At 29.9% G+C, this 27,948-nt stretch overlaps 1 long non-coding RNA gene and 1 pseudogene across 1 annotated transcript; one reads left to right on the forward strand and one right to left on the reverse strand.

Annotated features, from left to right (window-relative positions):
• Positions 1-898: 898 nt before the first annotated feature.
• LOC116404792 lies at positions 899-2,840 on the forward strand (annotated as a pseudogene).
• Positions 2,841-5,478: 2,638 nt separating this feature from the next.
• On the reverse strand, positions 5,479-6,903 carry LOC116404466. Its single transcript, XR_004217311.1, has 2 exons — positions 6,401-6,903; positions 5,479-6,317 (listed from the first exon to the last, which is right to left on the reverse strand). It is a non-coding gene; the product is annotated as an uncharacterized LOC116404466 (long non-coding RNA).
• Between the last annotated feature and the right edge of the window lie 21,045 nt (positions 6,904-27,948).

Below are 27,948 nucleotides of genomic sequence, written 5' to 3' on the forward strand. Positions count from 1 at the left end.
AAGAAAGGTTAAGTTCAGGCAGCTTGAATGTCGAAGAAACAAGTTTCAAGAGCTTAAATAAGTTACTAGGTTTGATGTAATACATGATAGTTTATCTATCAAATAAAATGTGTATTTGTAAACCTCTTAAACCATACTCAGGAGGGCAACGGTCTTCCAAATGTAGGTGAATGTACACTGAACTTGGTTAAAAATTTGTATGTCATATTCCCTACTGTTCTCTGCTTCAATGTTCTCTACCTCAACTTATTTTTTTAATCATTTTCATTAGATCAAATCTAATATATTTTCGCTGTTCCAAAAATAATAATAATCTAATTTATTTTAGCAAGAACTCTAGCGAGGTTCCACGAAGTTTAAATTTTCTGACATATGAATTTATTCAATGCTCGTACTATATATTGTATTATTTATATTGTCCATTTGTACACTTGCAAATTCAAAGAACGAAGTTTGAATTATTATATTTTGACTCGTTGTTCTGTGCTTTATGTAGTGGACTCTAATATCTTTGCTTTCCCAACACCAAACTATATATATATATATAGGACTTGCCAAGCAAAGCTCTGCTTAAAAAACTCAAACACACAATAACACTAAATCAAAATGGTCTGTTCAATTTCAAGAACCTCCCTTTTACTTTCTTTCTTAGTGTTGTTAGTCTCTCTAACTTTTCTTCTGCCGTCTATGGCCGCTGCCTCCGCCACTCCCACCTCCAGTGGCCCATCGTTTAACTATCTACAGTCCAAGTTCCCCAGGCCCTCCAAGAACCCTTGGCCACGAAGGTTCCTCCCGAAACAAACACCGCCTCCTCACTTCTAAGTTTTTGTTAAAAAGAACAAGACACAAAGAAGCAAGAGGGATTGATATGTTTACAAACACGAAGATATCTCAACTAACATTTTTTTTTTCTTATTCTAATTTATACTAATGATTTTCATTACTGCTGTGTTACAAGCTCTCATATCCGAATTTGATTGCATTAAAATGAAAGAAATTGAAACTATTGAAGAATTTTTCAATCGTATTCTTGTAATCGTCAGTAGTTTAAGATCAAATGGTGAAGAAGTGGGCGATCAAAGAGTTGTTGAAAAGAGTCTTAGAAGTATGCCAAGAAAATTTGAGCATATTGTCGTTGCAATTGAAGAATCGAAAAACTTATCTACGTTGTCTATAAATAGCTTGATGGGTTCTCTTCAATCCCATGAGCTAAGATTAAAACAATTTGATGTTAATTCCGAGGAAGCTTTTCAAATGCAAACTTCATTCAGAGGCGGATCAAGTGGAAGTCGTGGCGGTCATGGAAGACGAGGAGGTGGAAGAAACTATGATAATTGAAGCAGTGTAAATCCTGAAAATTCACAAGAAAGCTTTTCTTTATCTTGAGGAAGAGGGAGCGGAAGAGTAAGAGGCTTTGGTAGAAACTAAGGAGGTGGTCGTGGTAATTTCTCTCACATTCAATCTTTTAATTGCAGAAAGTACGGTCATTACCAAGCAGATTGTTGGACACTAAAAAATGGAGATGAAAATACCAACATGAATATGCATAAAGAACAGAAAAAAAGACTATGAAGACATTCTATTCCTCTCATGTAGTATTCAAAACGATGTTGTAGAGCCTATATGGTATCTTGATAGTGGTTGTAGTAACCACATGACAGGAAAGAGTACTTTGGATGAATCTTTCCAAAGTGAAGTGAAGACCGGTGATAATACCAGACTACAAGTTAAAGGCCAAGGTGATATTCTTGTGAAGACAAAGAAAGGCACAAAACGAGTTACAAATGTGTTCTATGTTCTAAGTCTAAAGCATAATCTTTCGAGTATTGGACAACTGCTTCATCGAGGTTTAAAAGTTTTATTTGAAGGTGACACATGTGTAATCAAAGATCAGACCGATGTTCTTATTGCCAAGGTAAAAATGACTGCTAATAAGATGTTTCCTCTTAACTTTACATATGGTCAAATATCTTGCTTCAGCAGCATATTGAAGGATCCATCCTGGCTTTAGCATTTTTGATATGGTCACTTAAACTTTATATCACTATTTATTTGTGCAAAAATCATATGGTGAGAGGCATTCAAAATATCAACCATGAGACAGATATTTGTGAAGTGTGTATTCTTGCAAAACATCATCAAGATTTTTTTTTTTTGGAGAGCCTCTAAACCTCTCGAGTTGATTCATACAGATTTGTGTGGTCCTATGCGAACAACAAATGGAGGTAATCAATATTTCATAACCTTCATCGATGATTTCAGTAGAAAGTTGTGGATTTATTTTTTTGAAAGAAAAGAGTGAAGCACTTTTATGTTTTAAATCCTTTAAAGTTTTTAAAAATCAAAGTGGTCACAAGATAAAATCTTTGAGATCTGACCGTGGTGGGGAATATATAGCTTTTGGTAATTTTTTCAAGGAGCAAGGAATTCACCATCAAATGACAACTCGAATGACTCCACGACAAAATGGAGTTGCAGAAAGAAAGAATAGAACAATCATGGAAATGGCAAGAAGTATGCTAAAAGCAAAAAATCTGCCAAACAATTTTTGGGGAGAGGATGTTGCATGTACTGTTTACATTCTGAATCGAGCTCCAACAAGGGTTTTCCAGATATGACTCCTTATGAAGCATGGTGTGATGAGAAACCATCTATTAGTCATTTGAGAGTGTTTGGGAGTATAACTTATTCTCATATTCCAAATCAGTTAAGAGGCAAGTTTGATGATAAATCTGAAAAATGTATTATGGTAGGTTATAGTGAAAATTCTAAAGCTTATCGATTGTATAATCCTCTGTCAAGAAAAATTATTAGTAGTAGAGTTGTGATTTTCAAATGAAGATGAATCATGAAACTGGAGTGACAACGTTGATAAAGCTAAAAATCCATTTCATGTTAATATAGATGACAATAAAATTGTTCAAGAATTAGAGCAAGCAGAAATTCAAGCGATGGAGTCATCTTCATCTTGAATGTCATCTTCCATAAGTGATGATGAAATCACACCAAGGAGAATGAGGAATATTCAAGAAATTTATAATGCTACTAACAGAATTAATGATAATCATTTTGCTAATGTTGCATTGTTCGTTGATGTTCATCCTATAACTTTTGATGAAGCCATCTGAGAAAAAAGAAAAGAAAAAAAAAAGCCATCCATCAAAGTCATCCAGCATTGTTTGCTGGTGTTGATACTATATTTTGATCCTTTTTTCTTACCAATATTTCCAAAAGAAAAAGAAAAAGCAAAACTTTGAAAATTTATAAAAGTCATTTTAAAGAGTGTTTTACGTTTTTAAAATTAAATTTGGCTGCTACGAAATTTTTTTTTAAAAAGTAGATTTCATTTATAAAACAACAAAGAAAAAATAAAATTATTATCAAATATACAATAAAAGTCTTAACTGCGGCAGGCGGGCCAAGATATGTTCGAGCAATGACATTCAACTCAATCAACTAATTTAGTGGATAAAGGATATTGGGCAAATGGCAATGTAATAAAGGATGGGAAAATAAAATTATGAGTTTTGATTTCATAAAATGAAAAATAAGAAAGCTAATTAATTTTACTTTCCCAATATCCATAACTCATTAGTACTGTGTTAGAAAGGAGGCGGAGGTGATTTAGGGGTAAATCTTCGTGGCCATTTGAACTTGGGTGGTGGTGGCGACAACGATGGCAGCGGCTTCAATTTGTTTTGTTTCTTGGCTGGTGGTGGTGCGCCTTGTCTGCATATCGGAGGTGGCGGTAGCAGCGGCAGCGGAGGAGGTCCGTATTCATAAAGGTTGGTGGATGAAGATTGGTGAATGTAATGTGCAGTCAATTTGGAGGGGAGATTTAAAAAGAAAAATGCAATGAGAAGGGAGAAAAGATAGGAGGCCAATGTTTCAAACCCCATATTCCTCTTTCAAATTCCAAGAATAATGTATAGAAGGAACTTGGCGAGGACCTATAATTCAATTTATTAACAACGAGTCAAGTTGAGAATAGTTTAATAATTTTCTATAAGAGCAAGTGCACAAAGGTTTAGGCAGACATGTGATAGGTGGTGGGGTAAGTTATGGTTGGACTGATATAACTTAGATTGAGCCATGATTTAAGCTACATATATATCTCATTCAAACATTTTGTTTTTGTAATTTAACAAAAGTAATATGATAGTAATTTAATGTTTTAGAAAAATATTTATCACACTAAATTTTTTTAGTTGATGAATAATGATATATAACATTAAATTTGTCCTCACTCTATTAACTAAGATTTTGAGTGAATATATGATTTAAAATGATACTAGAGCTAATATGAGTATTGAATAATATAATGTTAAATTTACTGATATTTTTCCTTCAAAAAAAAATTTCATAGAAAAAATTCTTTTTATTTTATTTTAGTTTTTTTCTTTTCTTTTTGGAGCAGTGCTCAAATGGTACGGTGATAGATACTTTCTTAGGGACAAGCTTTGATGAGAAGATAAGTAATGTAAGAACACACATGATGAAAGGCTAGGTTATAAATAGAAATCTTAAAGACATGGATATTAGAATGGATATTAATAAATAGAATTCAATAAAAAAAAATGGATACATTCAAATGTGATCGGTTATTAGAATATTTATTTTTTTTAAAAAAAGTTCAAATGGAGTACTTTTGTAAAATAAACAATATATAAAAATAGTTTCTATAAAAAATAATTAAAATAGTGGTAATTGTAAAACTAAATATAAATGCATACAAAATCTTAGAGGTAATCTATCCCGCACATGTTGTTAAATGTAACACAAATAATTCTAGCAGTTTCAAAGATAACTACGAAATTAGTAAGGTAATGTACCACTAAATATACACAAAGGTGGGTAATTAATCCAATTCGACAATATATGCCTGAAAGAGATAGTTATTCTAGTTTGCAAAGAGTCAACAACTGATAAAACAATTGTAACCAAGACAACAAACAACACTGCCTAGGAAAAACCATTAGCAACAAATATATAGCGAATAACAAAACTTGAACAAGAGAAAGAAAAAACTAGTACCAAAAACAAGGTTTGTGTTACTATAGTTGTCATATATAATTTTAGTTGGTGTAGGACCATGGTTCGCACAAACCATAGACTATTGGAAAAAGGGTAAACATAGCTAGCTAATTGATGGATAAATGTCAGTTTTAACATTTATTGTAGTACAGACGCCAATATTGACCGTCAAATTAAAGTTCATCAATAAATGAGTCTTCAATTTTTCTTTTTGCATGTGATAGGTATAGGATGTCTCCATCAATATCTCATTCTCTCTTTCTCTATACTATGGGGTGTTCGTGGTTGGTTGGTTTGAAGGACTGTGTAGATTCAACTTCATTATTCCGGTAGTAAATTTTGTCGATCTAATTAATTCTTTTTTTTTTTTTTCTGTTGAAAATATACATAAGGCAGGAGAGATCAATTAGGAGCATCAATGCATTCAATTTGGATGGGCACGTCTGAAGATTAAAAGTGATATCATTCATCAATCAAAAGATATGAAACCAGCTCGAGATTAGAAGCTCGAAAAGTCAATAAGAGATTACATAAATGCTTAGTTAAGCGTTATGGTAGCAATGCTATAGTTACAAAAAAGAGTGTTTTTGGAACACCAAAGAGCAGCAAGATTGAGGACATTTTCCCATAACTAGCTCGAAAGGTTTCCACTATTTTTTAAGCTATACTATAATTTTGTTCTAGCCAAATGAACCAAAGCAATTCCAATAATGCAACTAAACTATATGCTTCTTTCCGACCTGTTCTTCACCCAAATAATCATTTAGAAAAAATGAACCCAATCCAAGACAATCCAATTATGAAAATTTTGTATTGGATTGGTTTGAGGAAATCTCATCACACAGGGTACACAAGATCATGGATCTTATGTCATCATTTCAGTTCATATATATTAAATCTCATTCATTTATAAATCACATGCATTTTAAGAAATGGAAAGGTATAAGAGAAAGCATATAACTTAGAGATTTCATAAAATACATTTAAAGATAAACACATTAGAAATTCTTTTGTTTTTTAAAACATTTTTAGGAATAACCACTCACAATCAACAATCAGCTAGCTTTTTCGTCCAGCTCATTAGCAAAGAGCTTTCTTGCACTTCCTTGCAATTCTTTGTCGGATTCAAGCTCGTGAAAAATCTCTGAACATTTTGAAAATTTTCCAATTTTTTCTTAAGTGAACACAAGGTAAAAGTAGCTTCAAAATGAACGGACTTCTGCCTCTCTGATGACACTTTTCCATATATAAATGATTAACCGACTCTATTCGGTGGTGAGAATCTGCCAATGTCAAAACACCATGTGTCAGTACTGTTATTTTCTTATCTTGAATTTGGATTGGATGGTAGTGTCAAATCAATTACCGGCTTTCTTACATGAGAATGACATCACTACTTCCTTGTGAAGGAAGCTCATATCACAGAACAATTCATCACGTAGTCTTTCTTGTTGCGTAGCTTAAAACGCAAAACACAAATTATTTTGCAATCTCTTCTGCCACATAATGGTTTTATGGCATAGGCCAATCTTACTGCAGGAATCTTATCACATAACACGATCAAGGCCTCACAAATCCAAACTCCACGGGTGGGATTTGGATTGATGATAAGTTTTTTCAAGCTCATTCAGTTTTCTTTAACACCGCTAGTTTATACTCATCTCACATAGCATTTTTGTTTCCAAACTTACTAGAGTATTTGGATTTGTTTTCTAAATCTATTTTCAAATCCTATGATGAAATTTTGAAAAAACATCTTTTTTGTTTCATTATATCCAAATTTTAAATTGCATAACTTTGTTAAACAAGAGAATAAAAAAAATTAGAAATACAAAGTGTGATAGTTAATTTACCAGGTGTGACATTATAAACTAGAAGTACCTTTTAAAAAAATATTAGGTAATGAACCACCAGGAAAAATTTTGACACCGCTAAGTGATCCATGTTGGGGGAGAACCATAAAGAGAAATCTCAATTGAAAAGAATTATGTCAAATCTGTGAATCTAAACCTTTTACAAATGGATCTTTTCCATTCTATTGGAAAGAGACAAATCTAAAGTTAGCTAACTGAAAATGTGGCCAGACTAATTAATTAATCAACAACGCATAAAAGAGATAGAAAACTCATACACGACATATATCTTCTAAATCACAATCCGCCTGAATGAGTTGCATTGTCTTCTTCTCTGCTATTCTTTTTATTCTTTTCACCAAAATTGTTTAGACAAAAATAAGCACAACTAAAAAGTCGCTTATATAAGAAAGAAAGGAAGACAGGAGAACTGTGTGCTATAAATTTGGTAGGACTAGAGTGTTTCTACTTTACACCTTGGCTTGTACAGCTTTGAAGCCCATCAAGCATGCAGTAATATGTAATTTCTCATATTTTTCAAAATATTCCCAAAAAAGAATGAATAGTTAGTTATAAAGAAAGGTATGGGACCCTGAAGAAAATTTTCACCCAAGTTTAGATCTACTAAGCTTGTGCAACCACTTAGAGTAGAGGGAATGACCCCAGTTAACATGTTGTCAGAAATATGCAAATAGCCAAGCTAAAGTTTAGACAAAAGAAGTGTCGTGTTTTTAACATTTTTAATACATAACACATATATATACATATATTGATCTAACTTTTGAATTAGAATAGTATATTTATAACAAGATCAAAATAAATTAGGATTTGAAGTATCACACCATATATGTACAAAATAATCAAACAACAACAATATTGTAATTAGAATTATATATTATATTATGATCACTATCAACTCAAATGATTTAGCATCTAAATTTGTTTGTAACATAAAATGAGTTTCACAATAGAGGGGAATTAACAATTATTTACTCACCTGTGAAGAAACAAATGACCGTTAAAAAGGTCAAAATATCCAATTATACGTCTTTAAATCTTGTTCGATCAATCTAATTAAATTTAATTTACAAGCATATATACATATATAATAGGGAGAAATTCAAAGTTTGAAACATAAATTTAATTAATTAAAACAAGTTTTTCAAAAGAGTTTACAACAAACTTTACCTTTAAAAGAGTTTGATAAAGGACTTCAAGCGTGAAAGTTCAAAATCACAAACCTAAATAAAATACCACCAGATATGTACACATTAATTGATCAAAGCAAACACACACTAGAGAGAGGGAGTAGAGAAATGGGAAGGAACTGACACCATCACTAAGAACATGATTTAAGTATCAACAAAAAGTCAATATTCTCCAAGCAAAAACATGATAACTAATCATAAAGAATTAGGATTATGTTTTAACTAATCAAAATTTTATTCAAAGGGTCTTATCCCCTACCTCAAAAGAAAGTTAACTAATAAAATTAGAACCATTAAAATAAAATCTAGTTCACCAGGATTCCACTATAATAACATTCTAAAATGATTTCCTCCTATGTACATTCAATAATCAAGATTTCCTTCATGGGCATTTCATCAAACAATTGGTGGGAAACACAAAAGAAAGAATATTTATTAGTTAGTGGCAGCCAGAAATATAGAAAAATTAAGGAATAAATACAAAAATTTGTGAAGAACATATCTTAGATGCAATGTTGAGAATTGAGTTTCAAGTTTAATTGAAAAAATCGGCAGGAGCAAGAACTCAATTCTTCTTAAATTTCGACCATGAGATTTTGTGTCCAGAAACCACTTTGCAATCTAGCAAATAGCCTAAAGCTTTATTCAAATGCTATAAAACTATCTTTTTTAGGATGACTTACTCAAAGAAAAGTACAGAGAGTAACGATTCAAAACCTTTCAACCCTTTCTCTTAGAGACCTAAACTAACATTCATTCTTAATTGGAAACTAAACAAAGAACAACAGGAGAGGTAAAAAAAAAAACAATAGTAATAATAAGGGATGAAGAAATTACAATTGCTTTTGGAAATGAGGATAAGAGGTGGAACGAATCTGAGAAAGACGAGATTTGGAGGCTTCAATGGTAGACTCCAAAGAGTGGTCGTAGCCCGTTCGTCGTGTAGTAGAAGAGGTACAAGCTACGTTGGAGTGGGGAGATGGCCACGAGGGGGCAGTGCCGATGATGGACCTCGTCGTTGTCTGGAGAAGGGAGTTCAAGGAGTTCGGAGATTGGGAGGCGAAATGGGAGAAAGCTGAAAGGGGAGGCGAAAGGAGAGAAAGCAGAAAGGGGAGGCAAAAGGGGAGAAAGACGAAAGAAAGGGGAAAGAGGAGAAGGGAATAAGTTTAAAATCCCTAAAAAAGTTATTATTTTTCATATATTAAATATATTATTTTATTATTATTTTATTTCTATTTTACGACATCAAATAACTGTCGCAAAAAATATTTTCCGAAAATTTTCGTCTTTTCCCGTCAAAAACACGTTTTTTTTTCCTTTCGTGACATTTTTTTTTCCTCCCTCTATTTTGTGCTATAAATAAATGTCATAGTTGAGGGTGAACCTTCATTCATATCCACAACACACACTAGTACGACTGCGTTAGAAAGGAGGTGGAGGCGAGTTACGATTGAACTTTCGTGGCCAATTGTACTTTGGTGGTGGCCGTGACGGTGGTAGCGGTGGCATGAATGGCAATGGCTGCGACTTGAAGTTGTCTCTTTTCTTGGCTGGCGGTGGGGGAGGCTTGAATTTGTATCTTTTCTTGGTTGGCAATGGCGGCGGCCTGAATTTGTGTCTTTTCTTGGCTGGCGATGGTGGCGGCTTGAACTTGTATTTGGCTGGTGGTGGTGCGACGTGGCTGCAGACCAGACGTGGCAGCGACAGTGGCGGAGGTTTGTATTCACGAAGAGTTTGGTGGATGAAGATGGGTGGATGTAATGTGCAGTCAATTTAGAGGGAAGATTTAAAGAGAAAAATGCAATGAGAAGGAAGAAAATATAGGAGGCCAATATTACAAACCCCATTGTTGTCTTTCAAATTCTAAGCATAAAGAAAAGAATGAAGTTCAAATGGAAACTTAATCCATTTATTAACACATGACCAAGTTGAGAAACAGTGTAATTAATATTTTCTATTAGAGAGAATGCATAAAGTTTTAGGCAGATCTTGGGATGGTTGATCGAGTAAGTTAATCCATAGAATGTTTAATTGTTTGACAAACACATTTCATAAATTACACAATATTTCTTTTTATCGATCAATGCGAAAATGGTCGGTGATTGATATTTTTTTTCAAGGACAAGCTTTGATGAGAAGATAAGTAAAGTAACTAAGTAAGGCCAAATTAAAGACAATGAAATTTATTGAATATATATAAGAAAACGTAGAAGAATTAGAAAGGAGGTGGGGGTGATTTACGGATCTTCCCTTTTGGCCACTGATATGGCTTTATAGGCGGTGGTGGAGGCGTCGCCCTCCTGACCTCAGACATGTAAAGTTTTCTGGCTAGGAGCAGTAAGGCTGGTGGGGGAAAGGCATGGTAGCTCGGAGGAGGATTGGCCTGTTTTCTTGATGGAGGTGGTGGAAATTTATAGGGAAAATAAGGAACTATTGGCCTCTCCAATTCTTGTTGCGCCGGTGGCGATGGTGGTGGCAACCATGTGTGTCTAAAAGTCTTCCTAAATGGAGAAGGGAATGTAAACGGGTGATGAGGAACTATAGGTCTAGTGATCGGTGGCATTAGCGGCGGTGACAAAAGAGATGAGGGAATATCGTGCTCAGCAGAATTCGATGGCAAATTTAAAGAGAGCAACGACATGATGATGAAGAGGAAGAACACAAAAATGGGGTTACGTGACTCCATTATCGTTCTCAACCTCTCTTCAATTCAAGGAAGTTTTTAGATGTCTCTCTTAATTATATATAGGATTATTTTGTAATATAGAATTATTGAACCAAAATATTTGTAAAATATATCAAAAACTATCTATGAATATATTGCTATTTGTGTTCATCTCTATATCATAATGGTTGCTAGACATAGATTGGCGTCTATGTTGATGTATGGTGGACTACGAAAGATATAAGGTAATATCTTACTATTAAGTTTTTTTTTTTGTTTAGAATAGTTTTTCTTAAAGACATTTCAAATATACTAAAATATAACAAAGTTTTATATCATATCTAAAATATAACAAAGTTTTATATCATATTAACGTCACTCATAGATCATAGATCTCCAAATGTTACCATGTGTCTATTATTAATAAAATTTAAAATTTTATTATATTTTATAAATATCTTTTAGCAAAATTTTTAGTTTATAATAAATTTTATTAAAAATACATAAATAAATATATATCATATCTTTAGAGATTTCATTTGAAAAGAAAAATGTACACTTTCAAATATATTTTGTAATCCTTTCTTATCTTGTTTTGAAATAATCCCTCCCAAATAGCTTATTTCTCTCTTTGACTTTATGTGTGCCTATATATTAATTGTTTCTGTACATGGTGTAAATACAAAATAGTAATAACAATAATAATAACAACAATTATAACAACAATAATAAAAACAACAACATTAATAACAAAAAGAAAAAAGAAAACTCAGATACGGTTTCTTTAAAATATATATACACAGAGAAAATACCACATTTGAGGAAATAAACCAAAAAAAAAAATAGAAATAGCAAATGTCTACCAGTTTCAACTAAATTTTAAAATGTAAAATTTATCCTTGATAGGTAATTTCAACCATAGCACTTGAATAACTTTTAATTTGAAAAAACAAAAAATAAATATATATATGATGATGGTAAATAAAAAGTCATGAAAGGCAACTATTAGTGATAACATTCATAGTCCAATAATAACTGTGGTATTATACAAGGATGAAATATTTGTAAAAATACTAAAAGTTAATGTGTCAGCTAGTAATTTTTTAAAATGCCTATAACGTTCTTTAATGGCATCATTCATAGAAGCTCTCATTGTTTAATTTTAAAATTATATTGGATAAATTTGGGAGTCTCATTGTTATTATTGAAAGTTTAAGAATGCAATCACAACTATCATCTTGTTTAGGAGTGGGTTTTTCAATTTATCAGTGGATGGCAGGCCAACATTCTTGAAGTTTTATTTTTTATGTAAGAAAATATTTACAAGTTTTGAAAACTATGGGTCCATAAAATCATAAATATACTTACATACATGTAAGAATTATGTGGTATTGCTACCTCAAGAGTAATTAATATGAGAGGCGAGTGGTGAGAAGTTTAAACCTCCATTTCAACAAGTTTAATGTTCAATTTTCATATTCATGTCTATTTGATTGACGACATTTGACATCTAACCAGGGTTGAATATCAATTATTTATGTTCAATTTTTTAAAAGAAAATTTCATTTTATATTCTACTTAAAATGTCATTAATATGTTTTGTAGACATTTGAATTTTAGATATACTACGGATATTGACTATATTTTGATACAAAATTAAAAAAGAAAAAAAACAACAAAAATCTATTTGATAGATAATTAAAAAAAATTAAATTATCTTAAAATTACATAAAATTGAAAGTTTAAGAATATATCCAATTGAAGTTCAAAAAGACATATATGAACATAAGACTGAAAATCTATTGCCAAAAGAAAAGAATTTCAAAAGCTGATAATAATAAATGCCTCCAATATTGAAAAACTTTGTCCATTTTGACAATTATTCATTGCATGTGAGATTATTCAAACCTCTCAACTCCACACAAATTTATTTCGGTCTGTAAAAGTTTAATACATATATGAAAATTTGATCAGGACCATAGACTTTTCAATTCGAAAGATATTTAATGTACTTTAATATATATATATATATAATGGGCTCAATTATTGAATCGTAGTATATCGCATAACATTTTTTCTACTTAATTTTTTATCTTCTCTTGTGTATGATTAAAGTGGGAAGCACAGAATCAATGCGACAAAATACTGCTATTTTAGTTTATTAACGAACTGTGTATTTAAAATACATTTTTAATTATTTAATTTAATTAAAAAAAATAAGTCATTTAGAAAGAAATTTGAATGTTTCAACCCTCAAAAATAGTTTTCAAAGTGTATTTTAATTAATTTAAAAAATGTTTAAATAAAAATGATTGTTTCTCAAACATATTTGTAATGGATGTTAGGATCATTTAACTACTTTTGATCTCTTCCTTCCCTACTTGTACCACTCTAAATGTCTGTTTTGAATTACGTTTGTTGTGCGGTTGTAAAAATTTGTTGTACGAAAATGTTAGATTTAAATTGTTTGATAAAAATTTAGAAAAATTTGTTTCAAGTGGCAAAACTACGAAAAACGTTGGACAAATTTAAAAAATAATGTTTTTTTTTAAGAATTGTAAAATATATGGTTAATTTAAAATAAAGAAGTCTCGTACTGGTTACTGAAGACTGGGTACACGACCTCCTTTAACTCAGTCAAAGCTTATGTGAGCGAAGATGGGTGAATGGACTAAAGGAAATCGTGTAGTAGATACGTGACTTCCTACACAACATTTATAATAATTATTATTATTATTTAAAAATGGAAAGTAGTTGCACTAATTTAAAGTTATTTTTCATAAAGGTAACAAAACACCAAAATATTTGTGAGTGTAACAAAAATAAAAGCCCGTGAAACCAACAAAATATTTTCATTATTTCCATATTTGCCTTGATATTTCAGACGATTCGTCACTTTTCTTTCTTCTTTCTCTTATAGATTTATTCATCTTCTCTTTCAGATTTCTTGAGGTCCTCTTCCAAATTTTATTTCTTCTATTTGTATTCTTCTTTTTCTTTTTTTTCTTCATCCTCTCTCTACCTTTCTTTATCTTCTATTTCTTTCTTCTAGAATATCAAGATCGTTTAAATATCTCTTTGATATGATAATCTAAATAATCCCTTACCTAGTCAACATGATCAACACAATCATTTAGCATTGTCAACACAGTCGTTTAGATTTAAACAATTTTTCTATCGTTTAAAAAGAACTACACGATCGTGTGGATATGATCTAAACAATCGCTTAAAATGCATAGTCAATACGATCGTTTAGTTTTGAAACATTTTTTTCCATCATTAAGAAAAAAAAACACGATCATGTGGATATGATTTAAACGATCGCTTACCATATGCATAGTCAACATGATCGCTTACATTTAAAGCCTTTTTTTCATCGTTTAAAAAGAAACATACAATCGTGTGAATATGATCTAAATAATCGTTTACCATAGTTAACACGATCGTTTAGCGTGGTCAACATGATTGTTTAGATTTGGAGGATTTTTTTTCATTGTTAAAAAAACTACACAACCGTGTATCATTTCCTACATGATCACATATCATAATCGTTTAGAAGAAGAATCGCATGTGCGTGTGTGACCCTTTAATCGCGTGTTGACTATGACATTTTTTGTATTTCTCATTGTGGGTCTGTGAGCTTTTATCATTTTCAAAATTGTTCTCTATAGTGTAAATATTTTGTCGGTTTGATATATTATTGAAAAAAAACCCTTAATTTAACCATTATTTAAAAAAAAAAAAAGTCAAAACTTTGTTATTTATTTTAAAAATGTATCACTTATTTCAAAAGTTACGATTTTAATGTTGAATTTATATAAATACTTTAAAATGCACCCAAATTAAATAGAAGTTTTATAAATTTTTTTAATGAAATTCAAGTTTTTGTGACTAAAATAATGCTAGATTTATTAAAAAATATACTATTGCAAAAGAAAAAAAATGAAGTTTCTAAATTAGAAATGAAATCAAATTAAAATTAAAATGGTAACTTTGTAACCCGATCCTTACCCTACAATTTAATTTGCAATTTAAATTTTAAATTAGATGAAAATATTTTCTTTCGAGAATGGAAATTTAAATTAGCTGAGTGTATTTAAAATAGGAGCATTTTAAAAATAACAAAATAAATTAAAATATTTACAAGCTATAGTAAAATTTTGGATTCTATCAATGATAGTCACTGGTAGACTTCTATCACTGTCTATCGAAATCATTGATAGAAGCATATTAGTGGCTATCAATGTCTATTATTAGTGGCTATCAATGTCTATTATTGATAGAATTTAAAAATTTGCTATATATTGTAAATATTTTGTCGGATTTGCTATTTTTGACAATCTTTTAAAAGTATCTAAAAAATGATTAAAATAATTGATTTTACTTCTTATTAGGCATTATTAGTACCCAAAATTAAGTTTGGCATGGAATAGAAAAAGTTACACTAAAAATAATTGTTATGAAAAAACCCATATTTTATGTACATTATTATTTATTGAACAAATAAAATTTTATATGATAAATTCTTTTAGGTAATGAGAAAGTAAATGTGGTAACTATTCAACATCTCTAACATTTTCTCTCAATATGGTACCTATTTGGGTTTAATGAATTCTGATTCCATGTTAAATTTGATAGTATAAAGTTTCATCTCAAACCCTATTGGCAATTAGAGGAGTAGCCATCTATATTATATGTAATGTGTGTCTTTTTTGTTTTTCCAATATAGGACTCTTAACATCTCCAACATGCTCCTTCAAGATGGTGCCTTTTTGGGTTCACCTATCTTGGATTGAATATTCGTTTGCGTTTAATAGGCTCTGATACCATGTTAAATTTGATAGGTATGAGATTCTATCTCAAAACCAATTGGTTATGAGAGGAGTAACCCATCTATCTTATATGGAGTATAAATCTCTTTGGATTTTCCAACGTAGGACTCTCAACTTTTCCAATAATACTGTTGTGGTTCGGGAGCCGAGGCTTATTCTTGCTACAGTTGCAAATTGTTAATCTTCTTTGTTCTCTCCTTCATTGGCTAAGGCTTAGGCTATTCTTCTTTAGGGGTTGTGCTATGCTTCGAGGTTACAAATTGCTAAGTTAATTGTTGCTTATGATGGTCTTGTTGTGGTTTAGACTCTTCTTTGGCTAGATAAGATAGAGGTGAAAACTTGGAGTTTTGATTGATTCCATTCGCTCATGTAGAGACTTGTTTTGTGGTTCTTGTGATGGAAATCAGGTTGCACATGTTTCAGTAATCGGATTATTCCCTCTAGTGCTTTATCTATGTTGGATGTATTTCCTTCTTGGTTACTTTTTGCTGTTAATAGGGATGTTAACTTTTTGGTTTGTTGCTCGAGTGGCAATATATTGCTTGAGTTTTTGTCTATTGTTTGTTATAAAAAAGCAGCTGTTAACAAATTGCATTGATTGTCTATAGAAAATAATTAGAGGACAAACTCTAATGGAACAATTAAATCCCTCGTATATGCTGGAAAAAATAACTACCGAAAATACCCAACTACTGAAAATATTGTAAAATACAAAATCAAAATTATTAATTTATACTAACTAATAGTCATTCTATATATCTTAAGTAGGAACCCATTTAAAAAGGGGCCAACCTATGATAATCGTCTTGTGGATTGTTGTTAGCCAATATTCGACCATCGTCTTTAGCAACCATCCTCGGTGAACCTACAATCACCATTTTTCACACAATCATTGATAACTAGTTTTCTTCTACCTTTTCCTCATAATCGCTTCTGCCCAACCAGCAACAAAACTCTGGGTGGCCATTCTTTGATAATCCTCGTAGGATAACTACAGGCCACCATTGATCATCGTATGTTAACCTTCCATCATCTTTTTTTTTTTTTTTTTTTTTGCTACAGTTTTTCAACAACTGCTAGCAATCAACTTTTGTTTAGTGTTTTTAAGGCAATCATTGTTGACAAACTCTGACAATTTCTTTTGGACAACCATCGTCGATGAACTTTCGAAGAACATTTTTTATGGTGTCATTTGTCAAATTTAGGAGACCATTTTTCACCGATCACTGCCATCCATTTTTTTTAATTTTTTCGCTAACTACCTTCTAACATCCTTTGTCAACCAACTTTCAAGGAATTTTTATGGTCGTTTCTTGGTGATTGTTGTTGGCACACCATCGACCACCATCAATCGTCACTGGCGAACATCCTGTCGCGACGTGATCGCTACGCGGAGCGGCCGACCTCCCCGTTTATTTTATTTTAATAAATAATTTTGGAGTCGCCACCAATCATATTAAGGTGTGATTGGTCACCACAAAAAAAAAAAAGAATGGTCTACGTAAATTCAGATATTTAAGTTCGGAAGTCAGTTGTGTGTAGGGAAGGTGTTAGCACCCTACAACACCCACAAAATGGTTACCCAATTTTATCTTTTAAATTAAATATAGGGGTTCACATAACAAAGTTTTTATTTAGGTTTTGTTTAAATGTCTCATGTTTATCAATTCATATCGAAGAAAGTAAAACCTAAGCATGAATTGATAATTATAGGTGGCACAGGAGTAATTAGAAAAATGAAATTTACTTTTGTTTTAAAATATTTTTATTCACCTTAAGAATATTAAGATACCAAAACTTGATATTTTAATCTCTATCATAGGTGTTTAATGAAAAATTTCATATATCTAGAATTAATAAATTCATAGAAAATACTACTCAGTCTCATTTAAATTATGAAATGTGTTAATTTAAAAAAAAAACTATTAATTAAATTTCAAACGAAAAATTTCATGTATTCGTGGATTTTAAATTATAAAATCCATAAAAAGACAATACTTTTTCTCCAATTTACATTATTATATTTAAATAAAAAATGAATAATGACAATGACAAAACATTATGAAATTTGAAAAATACTTAAGTGTAATATGCTGAGATAAAATAAATACATTGATAATATATGAAAATGTAAAAGATATTAATGTAGGATGCAAGATAATTAATTAATACAACACATGCAAGATAATTAATTAATTCAAAATGATGCAAAATAATTGATTAATTCATGATGCAAAATAATTTATTAATACATAATTAAACGAGGGCCAAATGGATATCAAATAATAATTAACAGTTGAATGCCAAAGTAGGTTTGACCCATATGCAAATAAATAATATTGCAAATAAATAATCACACCAAAATGAATATCAAATAATTATAGCCAGATGCATACTAATTAATTAATACATCATGCAAATAATTAGAATGAGTGAGTGAAAATGTCACATACAAGTTGCTAATTAATTAATAGGCCAAATGAAAAATGGGTGTTGCCAAATATTAATTATATCATGGATAATTATTAACATGGATAATATATGGATAGCAGTAATTATTAACGTTGTACTGCCATATGGATATATGGATAAAGTAATTAACAAAGACTGTAAAATGGATGCCAATGAAGAATGAGTATTACCAAATACAGGATGCTAATTGATTAATTATGCATAATTATTAAGGCATGTTGTCATATGGATATAAGTAATTAACTTTAAAATGGGTGCCAATGAAGAATGAGTATTACCATGCTAAATTATGCATAATTATTAAGGCAGGTCATATGGATATAAGTAATTAACTGTAAAATGGGTGTCAATGAAGAATGAATATCCAAATACAAATACATGATACTAATTAATTAAAAAAAAATTAACACAGAATGGATGCCCAATAAATAAAAGGAAATTAACACAGACGGATGCCCAAGAATAAAAGTAAATTAACACAGCATGGATGTCCAATAATAAAAGGAAATTAACACAATGGATACCCAACAAAAAAAGAAATTAACACACAACAGAATGCTCAATATTTAAAAATAAATAAATAAATAAATTTAATATAGAATGGAAAGTAGAATGCTCAGTATTAAAAAAAACAAATAATTAAATTACCATGTCAAATGACGGTAAAATGATGAACACGATAGTTCATAATTAAAAGCAGTATCATCAAACAAGAATAAAAAGAGGAAAAAAAAAATTTACTAGCAGGTCTGCCCTTAAATGCCAAAGGTTATTCCTTTTGATCTTCTTTCACTTTTCACCTCTTTCTAAATCCTCTAATAATAAAAAAAAAATCCCCCTTTCTTTTTTCCTCTTTCCTTTTTATAGCGCAAGCTCCATTGTTTTTTTAGATCATGAGATGGAGTGCAGACTACAGAAAAATAGGAAGAAAGTGGGAGAGTGGGAGAGTGGGAGAAAGTGATAGAGTGGGAGAAAGTGGGAGAAAGTGAGAAAAATGGATGGTTGAGAAAAAAATAGGAAGGAAACAAACCTTTTATTTTTATTTTTATTATTTATTTTAAATGTATTTATTATTATTATTGTTGTTTTAAAATTCAAATTCAAATTCACATTCAAATTCAAATTTAATTTCTTTTCTTTTCCTTTTTTTTTATAATAAATAAATATAGGACAAAATACGGTATCTACACATCTGCTCATCATTTTCTAGCAATTATTTTTTGTCGACCACTAACAATCAACTTTCATGTTCTGTTTTTCCCATAAAAGCTACAAACCAACCTCTGACAACTACTTTTTGTTGAACTTCGTGGGCCAACTTTCAACAACCATTTTTCAATGATCATCACGTTCGACAAAAGTTTCTCAAATACTACAGATGGTCAACCTTTAACAACTATTGTCGTCCACCTTTGATCACCACTTTCCAGCATAGTCATCGCTCAACCTTCATTGACTACTCTTTGGCAACTGTGCCCAACCAACTTTCACCAAACATTTTCAGTAATTGCTGTCGTCAAATTTTCGTTGGTTGTTTTTTAGTGACTGTTGTAGGCCAACTTTCATTGATAACTTTTAAGTGACTGTTGTTGGTCAATTTTCGTCGACTAACTTTTTGTGATTGTTGTCAACTAACTTTCATCAAACGTTTAACAATGTCTATGGCTGGCAAACTTTTGTTGATCATTTTTCCTAGTCATTGTGAAACAACTTTCATCGATCACTTCAATAATTTTTGTCAGCTAACTTTTTGTCGAATGTTTTTTAGTGTCCGTTGTTGGCCAACTTTCGTTGATTATTTTTCGGTGATTGTTGTCGTTTAACCTTTGTCGACTATTGTTTGGTGACTGTTTTCGATGAACTTTCACCTACCATTTATTGTTGAATGTTGTCGACTAATTTGCATCAATCATATTTTGATGACCATTTTCGGCCAAATTTCGTCGATGTTTTTTATAGCCGTTGTTGGGCAACTACTGAAAAGCATTTTTGGTGATCACTGTCGATCAACTTTAGTCGACTATTGTTCAGTGACCATTGTCAGCCAACTTCCGTTAACCGTCTTTTATCAATGTTGCTTGTCGACTTTCGTTGACTGTTTTCAAGGATCGTTTCTAGTCAACTATCAACAATCGTTTTTCGATGACTACCAACAATTGACTTTTCAACAATCTCTATCACAAATCTCAACCATCATTCTCAATTATCATCCCCAACCACCACCTTTGGCCACCTTCGACCACCACTCTCGATGATCATCAGTGATTTCCAATCAAAACCCTATCGGAACCAATTCTTTTATGATAATTTAAAATTATTAAAACAAACTTTTAATTTATCAATCAAACAAATTTTTATCTTTTTTGAAACACATATGTTTTTATTTTAACAAGTTTTTAGAAGAAAAAAACGTTTAAATGAAAATGCATTTCAAAAAATATATTGTTTTTTCTTTCTAAATAGGCTTGAATATATAGCAAACAAAAAGTAAAACTTATACTATCCAAACACTTTTAAGGAAGTATAACCAAACATATACTAGTTTTATTTTCAACAATTTAATATGAATTTTTTTTTAATGAGAATGACTTTTAAAAATATTTTTTTCCTAGTCAATTACACAAAGAGTACTCTAACTGATCTGTTGGCAAAATTAGAACTAAACTTAATAGTTTAGAATAGAAAAATACTTGAAGGTGCATCTCCAAATAGAAAAATATCATCTAACTTTACTTAAATTATATACTAATTGCAGTCCTAATTTATTTATTTATTTATTTATATGTATTATTTTTCTAAGAAATTCATTAAATAAAGATAAATAGAAAACGTAAAACAATAAAGAATCCCCACACAAATTTACTTGTTTTAAAAGTGGTATATTAGCTACATCCACACATAAAAGGAGAGCAATTTATTATTAAAATGAATACTTCAAATTACAGAATCCTCAAGGGTGTCTCAACGATTAGGTATAGATAATGCAGTTCCTTAAATGGGTGGATAAATGAAAATGCAAATAACATAAACATGACAAAAACAAGTAGTTAGATCGTTGGGAGTGCCAAATATCAATAATACAAGACATTTAAACAATATAAAAAGTCTACCTTTATAGTATAATATCATCAAGTTTGTGGATACAAAAAAGTTGTAATACTAGAAAGGAGGTGGAGGCGATATACGAATGGGCTGATTTGGCCATTGGTGATCGGATCCTGGCGGCCGTGATGGCGGCCGTGATGGTGGCCGAAGCAAGCTCTCCCATGGCTTCTCAGTGAATTGCTTATTGTTTGCAGGTGGGCGTGGCAGTGAAATGAAGGTTTTGTGCTGCAAATTTTGAGAGCAGATTTAGGAATATCAATGCAATGAGAAGGGAGAAAATAAAGGAAGGCAATTTTGCAGACCCCATTGTTACTCTTCAGTTATTCCAATATACATATTAGAAATTTAGAACTTTTATTCTACCAAATTCTATAATATATATATATATAAACGCTCTAACAAAAGTCAAAATCATTGTCGTAGTATATGGAAAAAATGGGATTATTCGGTTATCCGGGCTAGAGTTAGGTGAGTCTAAACCTACGGAAAGAGCATAGAAGACAAATCAATGCTCCTCGTTACATATTTCTCTTTAATGACGGACCCATCCTTAATTTCATACCAAAAACTAAAAATTAATATATATCAGCCTTCCTTTTTTCTCATTTTTCTTTGTTCAGAGTTGACTTGGAAAATGGTTAGAAATTTTGATTGGACAGGGTTTAATTAAATTGTGTTTATTCCATTAACTTTACATGAAATAGAAGAATCGAACCTCTAATCTCGAGGTTGATAGTACATACATTATATCAAAATGTTCATGTTGGCTACGTTTACAAAGAAATTTTACTCTTTAATTATATGCACATTAACTATGTTAGCACTACTGAGTTATAATTCCGTAAGAAAATATTTACAACTTTCAATGGTATGGATGGGTCTCTACATTATATGTGTTAAAGGGTTATTTACATGTGCTAAAGAGTTTGGTAGGTATAACTGTTTGATGTGAACCACTGTTTTCAGATATATATTTGATCAATATAGTACTGCACACAATAGTAAAAGCATTTAAAATTTTCAATTAGGTTGACACAATTTTAGCATCCTCATATTCCATACGAACTTAAAAATGTTTCATTGATCAAAGAGTAATAGGAAGGGTATAAACAAAGCTCATAAAATTTCTCTTTCTTTTTTTTTGAAGAGATAAATATTAGTTGTAATTAATTTATAGGTTAAACTTTCAATAAGTTCTTGAATTTTTAATTTATTTATCAAGAAACTAGACTTTTTAAATATAATGCTAAGTCTTGTGTCTACTAAAAAGTCAAATTTTATATTTAATAAATCTATGTTATATTCCATTATTGAAAATATAATAATTGATAATTGTATCTATTAAATACAAAATTCAATTTTATGTATAGCTGGTAAGAATTTTATTTCTAGCTAGTAATCCTACAATTTGAACAATTTTAAGTTCGGTAGATATGTGCATTCAAACAAATATATACTAAATATGATATGGACCAATTAATAAAAACTTGAGAAAACGATCTATTGACCAAAAAAATTGAATGTTTCAAGAATCTATTGATAGAAGTTAGACATGTTAATTGCACTTACTGACAAGTAAACTTTAAACGGTACAAAAATTGAAATTGGTGTTTTGAGAATACTTACATTTAAAGCTTCCATTTTTCTCAAACAACCACTAAAGTTAACCTACTCTCCTCCAGACTTAGGATCGGATTGTGGGATCCGTTAGACGAAAGAACGAGGAGAGAGAAAAGGATGAAAATAAAAGAAAATTTGGGCTTTTAAAAAACCTTTTTTTCTCGAGAAATTTGTGAGAATGGCAAAATAATAGAGTGCAAAATTTAATTTTTCAACTGATTTTACCCTTGATAGGAGGAATATCATTTTGTTAATTACAATGTATTTGTAAACCGTAAAACAATAAAACATAACACAAAATTACGATTACGATGTATTTGATATCATTCAATTTTATAATAATATTAAATAAATATTTATTTTATCTATTGATCTCATTTAACTAAATTATAGATTCATCTTAAATTTATACAGATTATCATATTGCTTAATTGTAGGTTTCGTTGGAAGATTCAAAATTTGAATTTAAAATAATAATATCTTTTACCTAAAATTATGCATTTTATATAATAACAACTTCATATAAATGGTGTATCTTCCTATAATATGCATATAGCAATTATTCATATTCGGATTGACCATATTAATAATAATAAATTGTTAAGCATTATTTTAGGAATAAATGGTAACATAACAACAATGCAATCTTGTTATGTAATTATCATTAAATTAGAACATTTTCTATAGATATTATTTACTACATTTAAAAATTGATTTTAAATTCTTGTAAATTCTCCTAAAATAATGGCAAACATAAATTTAACATTTTTGATTATTTATATTTCAAAATATTTATAAAATTATTAATTTAAATTTTGTATTTAAATACCTCCAAAATACGTATTGCTCATAACAAATTGAATTTAAAATTTTATTTCCCTAAAATCGTGCTAATTGTTTTTTTTATTTTTAAAAAATTGTTTTATTGTGTCAATGGTAGAATAATTTTTTGAGACGTGTTTTTAAATTATGTTAATATCTACGTTTATTTTCATCTAAAGAGTCTCAAAACCATAATTGTGATCCACAATCTTTAAAATTTATAGTCATCTATTATACAAACATATTCCAATCAACAGATTTGGGACACACAAAAAAAGATAAAAAATTTGGTCATCAAGATGTAGTATCATCAATATAGGTAATGATACTACATCTTGATTTCACATATTCCAAATACAATTTATTTCAATAGGTCAAAAAAACGAGACATGATATTGAAAATAGCACAAATTCATTGTATTTTGTAAATAACATTCAAATTTGGTAAATCTTAACTAAACATGTTATTTTGTACAATTTATTAAATAATACATGATATAGTTTTAATAACAATTTGAATTTAAATTTTACATTCATTCCCTAAAATTATGTCAATTATAAATACAAGAGTTTCATTTTTTATATTTTTAGTCGATTTTACTTCTATAGAGGAAAATTCTTATATGATAGATACAGTGTACTTGTGTAGGTTAAAATGATGAATATGTTGGAATATAACCTAGAATCCAGAATACATTGTATTTGCAAAACATTCAGTCGTGTAAAAATACTAAATAAATATTTATTTTCGAAATGAATTTGATTGAATCAACATCCCTAGATTTAAGTCTGCAATTTATTACATATTTTCTTGTTTGTAGGTTTCAAATCAAGTAATTAACAATTTATTTAGTTGTGGTTGTTAAAATTAAAATTGTATCTTACCCTATAATTATGATGCATTTAATGTATATAATTATTCTAAGAAAATTTTGATTTCCTATAATCGTGGTACTTGATTGATTTCCTAAAATGATGTCAAACATAATTTCAAAATTTTAGGATTATCTTGTTAATATCCTTTATCTATTTTTCATAATTGTTATTTAAAAATGATTTTAAATTTTGATTTAAACGCCAAAATATTAAAATTGATTTAAAATTTATAAATAGTTATTGTTAATAATAATTTGAATTTAAAATTTTATCATCCCTAAAATCATTCTAAGATTATCTTTATATCTCCAAAATAATAGCAAACATAAATTTAACATTTTTGCATTATTTATATTCCAAAATATTTATAAAAAATGAATATTTTATTTTTGGAAGGAATTAATTGAGTAGAAAAGATTTGTTTTATTTAAATTGGAAAAGAAAAAAAAGGAAAAGGAAGATATTTAAGGGAAAATAATAAATAATAATATTATTATTACTATTCATCACCTTCTTCACTCTCACCAAACCCTAGTCGTTGCCAACACCTCCATCTTTGTTCGAGTGTTATTCGTCCAGTCGAGATCTCCACATTTGTAGTCATCCCCTCCATTATATTGATTGAGAACTAAGCTACTCAAACTTGATATCCACGTTTATGTAATCGCTACATAAAATTCAAGTTTACTTAAAAATAGCTTTGGGACTTAATTTATTGAATTTAAGATTATAGTATTAAATTTCTAAATAACAAATTTTACTGAATAGAATATGATTACAAACTACGAGTTTTAGGACATGTAATTTCAACATCTATTGGACATATTTTTAGGTTACATAAATTTAAAATTAGTTTAAGAGAACTTACTAAATGGCTTTTAAAAGTTTAGAGACTTGTCCGACCCAAGATTAAAATTTTATTGACCAAATAAGAAATAAAATTCAAAATTATTGAACTTAGAATTTAACTATAATATACAGGGTAATTGTAATGAGTAACAGTTTAAAAGATAATAACTAAATGTATATCAATATATTTTTAAAAATAATTACAAATATAGAAAAGTTTATATGTCATGCGCTTCTACCGATGATAGACATGTAGGATCTATCGATGATAGCTTCCAATCACGGATAGACATGGATGATTTTTAGTAATAGACCATCAGTGATATGGTTTTACCACTTAGTGATAGTACTTTATAGTTGATATATAGATGGTGCTATAGTATATTTTTCTAAAATAATTGGTAAATATGATAATATTTTGAATGATCTATAAGTAATTTTAGAAAATGGAGGAACAGCCCAAAAGACTTTGGAAGTCCCAACAAATAATAGAAGTCTACAATGTTGAAAATTTTGCTGTATTTTGAAAATTATTGATTGCACAAGTTTATTCAAAATTGGACAATCCTTTAGTGCACCTCAAGTTTAAAATTATTCAAAGTCAATGAATATGATTTGTCAAGCAACTGCTACAAAAATTTACCACCATTATATCTGTAGATATTTTGATTTTAAAAATATTTAAATTTATGTTTTTTGGGTCAATTATCTAATCATTTATTAACCAACAAATTTTAATTATTTACAAAATATAGAAAATTTTATCAATTTAAACCTAACAATATAGAAGTTTTTTTTATTATATTTTGTAAATTGTTATGCTTCACTTTTACAGTACTTTTTTTAGTTTGCTTTTTGTGGTGAATTAGTATGGGATGAACTAAATAAATGCTATCCTATATTGCTATAATTTTAACTTATTGCTTAAATGGAAGTTGGCTTTGTTTAACTTTAACTGTTTAATGAATCTAATTATTTATTACTTAAATAACTTTCATACTCTGCTTTAAAAATTCAACTACCCTAAAACCATATTGTCATCCATGTCTTTTCTTTAATTTCAACCAAGTTTTGGTTGATGTTATTTTGTTAAACTTTGATCAAATATTTCAAGATATATAGGAACTAACTTTAGATAGAAGGACTAAAATTAAATAAACAAACTTTAAACTACACAAAACTAGTATTCAAACCTTGCCATTATAATAGTAGCTAGTATTAGCACACTTCCTCTTTGTTATAGATGCTTTTGAATACTTGGTTGTGGATTTTCTTAAAGTTGAACTATTTTATTGATGATTCATGCACCAATGAGCAGGAAACAGATTGTATTAATAATGCTGTTTGGAAAACTATTTAATAAAATAATTTTGTCTTAGTATTTGCTATTTATACTTGCAACAAACCAAAATACACTTTTTTTTAACATTACAATTGGGTGAGTCTTTATATAATTCTTTTTTAATTTCAACTTCTATTATAACTTTTAATATGTTTTTGATAGGTTAATTTACGTAAATGTAACAAAACGAACAAATATTTACTGTCTGTGTAACAAAAAATTAAAACTCATGAAGCCATCACTTTTTTTCATAAATCTCAAATTTGTCCGTTGTTGTTTTTTAATATTACGGAACATTCTTCACTTCACATTTTTTTTCTTACTTGTGATTTATTCTTCTCCTTTTCATATTATTACTTTTCCTTCTTCATATTTTCACTTCTTCTTGTTCGCCATTTTTTTTTCTTTCTGTTTCCAAAATTTTTCTTTCTTCATCTCTCGTTTTTTTTTCTTGGTACAAGATCTAAACTGTAAACCCCGAATCCTAAGGAACTTGAATTTTTCAAAGAGTTTGAAAATATGATTTTAAATGAAGTTAAGATGAGAAACTAGGCTCGAAAAGTGTCATTGTAGGTGTGTCATGGTAGGTAGAAAGAATGAAACTTATGAAGGAATGATTTAAAAGTTAGAAGGGAACATAAGTTGAAAAGAGGAAAAAATTGGCTAAGCCCACACCTTAGGCGTTTTCAGCTTAGTGGGTAGCCAAAGAATGAGTAAACAACCTCTAAAGGTAGGCGGCAAGCTTGTGTGAGTATGGCTGAGAAGGATGGGAAAACTTTTAAATGTGCTTGGCGTTTGGACTAGGCGAAAAGACATGTCTTTAGAGTTTAGATGGGCATCTAGTCTTGGCAAGAAAGCTTGCTTGAGAGGTTATTGGTGTTGAGAAGTTAGTCATGACGACATGTGTGTGCATGATGAGACTTGCGCCCATGTCAAGAGAGGTTAGTTTGCCATTTGACTTGATGTTTGGTACTTTGACATTTCGGTTAGGTAAGATGATGAAGAGTTGAAGTCGGTGAAATGCTTTACAAGTGTCATGTGCATGCTTAGGTGAAATTTTGACAAGGATCGAGAAGGTGTCAAGAACTTTTCATGCAAGGTCTAGTATAAATAGGTCACTTCATATTTGAATTTCTCCCAATTTACTCGTACGATTTTGCTAAACTTCATTCCAAAAGATTATCAATTGAGTCTATATTCTAAGCTTGGGCTGCTAGTCAAAATTAGTGAGAGGAAGATTGAGTTTAAGTTGAAAGAAAGAAAACTAAAT

The sequence above is a fragment of the Cucumis sativus genome, chromosome 6 (assembly GCF_000004075.3).
Source record: "Cucumis sativus cultivar 9930 chromosome 6, Cucumber_9930_V3, whole genome shotgun sequence".
Classification (NCBI taxonomy): Eukaryota; Viridiplantae; Streptophyta; class Magnoliopsida; order Cucurbitales; family Cucurbitaceae; genus Cucumis; species Cucumis sativus.